The sequence below is a fragment of the Ranitomeya variabilis genome, unplaced genomic scaffold (genome assembly GCF_051348905.1).
Source record: "Ranitomeya variabilis isolate aRanVar5 unplaced genomic scaffold, aRanVar5.hap1 Scaffold_241, whole genome shotgun sequence".
Taxonomy (NCBI): domain Eukaryota; kingdom Metazoa; phylum Chordata; class Amphibia; order Anura; family Dendrobatidae; genus Ranitomeya; species Ranitomeya variabilis.
In genome coordinates this window covers 37,501-40,000 of record NW_027507998.1, presented here as the reverse complement: position 1 = coordinate 40,000, position 2,500 = coordinate 37,501, and positions in this window count along the sequence as shown.

The window sequence follows — 2,500 nt, the reverse complement described above, 5'->3', positions numbered from 1 at the left end:
CTGTGGGTAAAGTTTGCGGGGCACGGGCGGAAAGTCGAATTTTGGATGAAAATGCATTATTTTCATACTTTGAAAATTCCAGGCGTGTGTCAGACTTCCAGGCGGGGGCAGCCGCTGGAGGCGTACCGAGGACGCTTCCAGGAGCCTGGGGAAGATTTTCTGAAAGTGTCCTTGGGACTTAGAAATATTTTGAGAAAATCTCGATTTTGTGAAAAAATGTCACATTTCCCCTACTTCCACCCCAGGGGGGCGTCAATATGTTGTGAGGTACCCCAGGACAGTGACCTAACTGTGGGTAAAGTTTGCGGGGCACGGGCGGAAAGTCGAATTTTGGATGAAAATGCATTATTTTCATACTTTGAAAATTTCAGGCGTGTGTCAGACTTCCAGGCGGGGGCAGCCGCCGGAGGCGTACCGAGGACGCTTCCAGGAGCCTGGGGAAGATTTTCTGAAAGTGTCCTTGGGACTTAGAAAAATTTTGAGAAATTTCCGATTTTGTGAAAAATGTCACATTTCCCCTACTTCCACCCCAGGGGGGCGTCAATATGTTGTAAAGCACCCCAGGGCAGTGACCTAAATGAGGGTGAATTTTGCGGTGCACGGGCGGAAAGTCGAATTTTTGGATGAAAATGCGTATTTTCATACTTTGAAAATTTCAGGCGTGTGTCAGACTTCCAGGCGGGGGCAGCCGCCGGAGGCGTACCGGGGACGCTTCCAGGAGCCTGGGGAAGATTTTCTGAAAGTGTCCTTGGGACTTAGAAATATTTTGAGAAAATCTCGATTTTGTGAAAAAATGTCACATTTCCCCTACTTCCACCCCAGGGGGGCGTCAATATGTTGTAAGGCACCCCAAGGCAGTGACCTAAGTGGGGGTGAAGTTTGCGGTGCACGGGGGGAAAGTTGAATTTTTGGATGAAAATGCGTATTTTCATACTTTGAAAATTTCAGGCGTGTGTCGGACTTCCAGGCGGGGGCAGCCGCCAGAGGTGTACCGGGGACGCTTCCAGGAGCCTGGGGGAGATTTTCTGGAAGAGTCCTTGACACTTAGAAAAATTTTGAGAAAATCTCGATTTTGTGAAAAATGTCACATTTCCCCTACTTCCACCCCAGGGGGGCGTCAATATGTTGTAAGGCACCCCAAGGCAGTGACCTAAGTGGGGGTGAAGTTTGCGGTGCACGGGGGGAAAGTTGAATTTTTGGATGAAAATGCGTATTTTCATACTTTGAAAATTTCAGGCGTGTGTCGGACTTCCAGGCGGGGGCAGCCGCCAGAGGTGTACCGGGGACGCTTCCAGGAGCCTGGGGGAGATTTTCTGGAAGAGTCCTTGACACTTAGAAAAATTTTGAGAAAATCTCGATTTTGTGAAAAATGTCACATTTCCCCTACTTCCACCCCAGGGGGGCGTCAATATGTTGTAAGGCACCCCAAGGCAGTGACCTAAGTGGGGGTGAAGTTTGCGGTGCACGGGGGGAAAGTTGAATTTTTGGATGAAAATGCGTATTTTCATACTTTGAAAATTTCAGGCGTGTGTCGGACTTCCAGGCGGGGGCAGCCGCCAGAGGTGTACCGGGGACGCTTCCAGGAGCCTGGGGGAGATTTTCTGGAAGAGTCCTTGACACTTAGAAAAATTTTGAGAAAATCTCGATTTTGTGAAAAATGTCACATTTCCCCTACTTCCACCCCAGGGGGGCGTCAATATGTTGTAAGGCACCCCAAGGCAGTGACCTAAGTGGGGGTGAAGTTTGCGGTGCACGGGGGGAAAGTTGAATTTTTGGATGAAAATGCGTATTTTCATACTTTGAAAATTTCAGGCGTGTGTCGGACTTCCAGGCGGGGGCAGCCGCCAGAGGTGTACCGGGGACGCTTCCAGGAGCCTGGGGGAGATTTTCTGGAAGAGTCCTTGACACTTAGAAAAATTTTGAGAAATTTCCGATTTTGTGTAAAAATCACCCATTTCCCCTACTTCCACCCTAAAGGGGCGTCAATATGTCGTAAGGCGCCCCTAGACAGTGACCTAAGTGGGGGTGAAGTTTGGGTCTGCTGGGTGGAAAACTGAAAAAAAGCGATTTTGTGACTTTGAGAACAAACAGAGAGCTCAAAACTTTGAAAAACGTCAGACCGCTGTCAGACTTCCAGGCGGGGGAAAGCTCTGAGGTTGTACCGAGGACACTTCCATGGCCCCCGGATTGATTTTCAAGAAAGAGTCCTTGGGACTTTGAAATTTTCCGGCGAGCTGTTTTTGGCTTCCGGGAGCCGTAGAACTTTGGGAAATCGATTCCGCTCACCGGTTCAGGGTGTTTCGAGCTAGTCCAGGTCCCAGCTACGCCGCCTGGCCTCCAAATTTCGCAAATTCGAAAAAAAAAAAAATAGAACCGGAATGAGGAAATTTCTGGCCGCCGGATCCGCCGCACGGCTCCAGGAGGTCGGACACTTTTTGACTTTGTTCCCTTAAAGTGGGGGTCGGTGTCTCACCATGCAAATACCCAGTTTTGCACACCA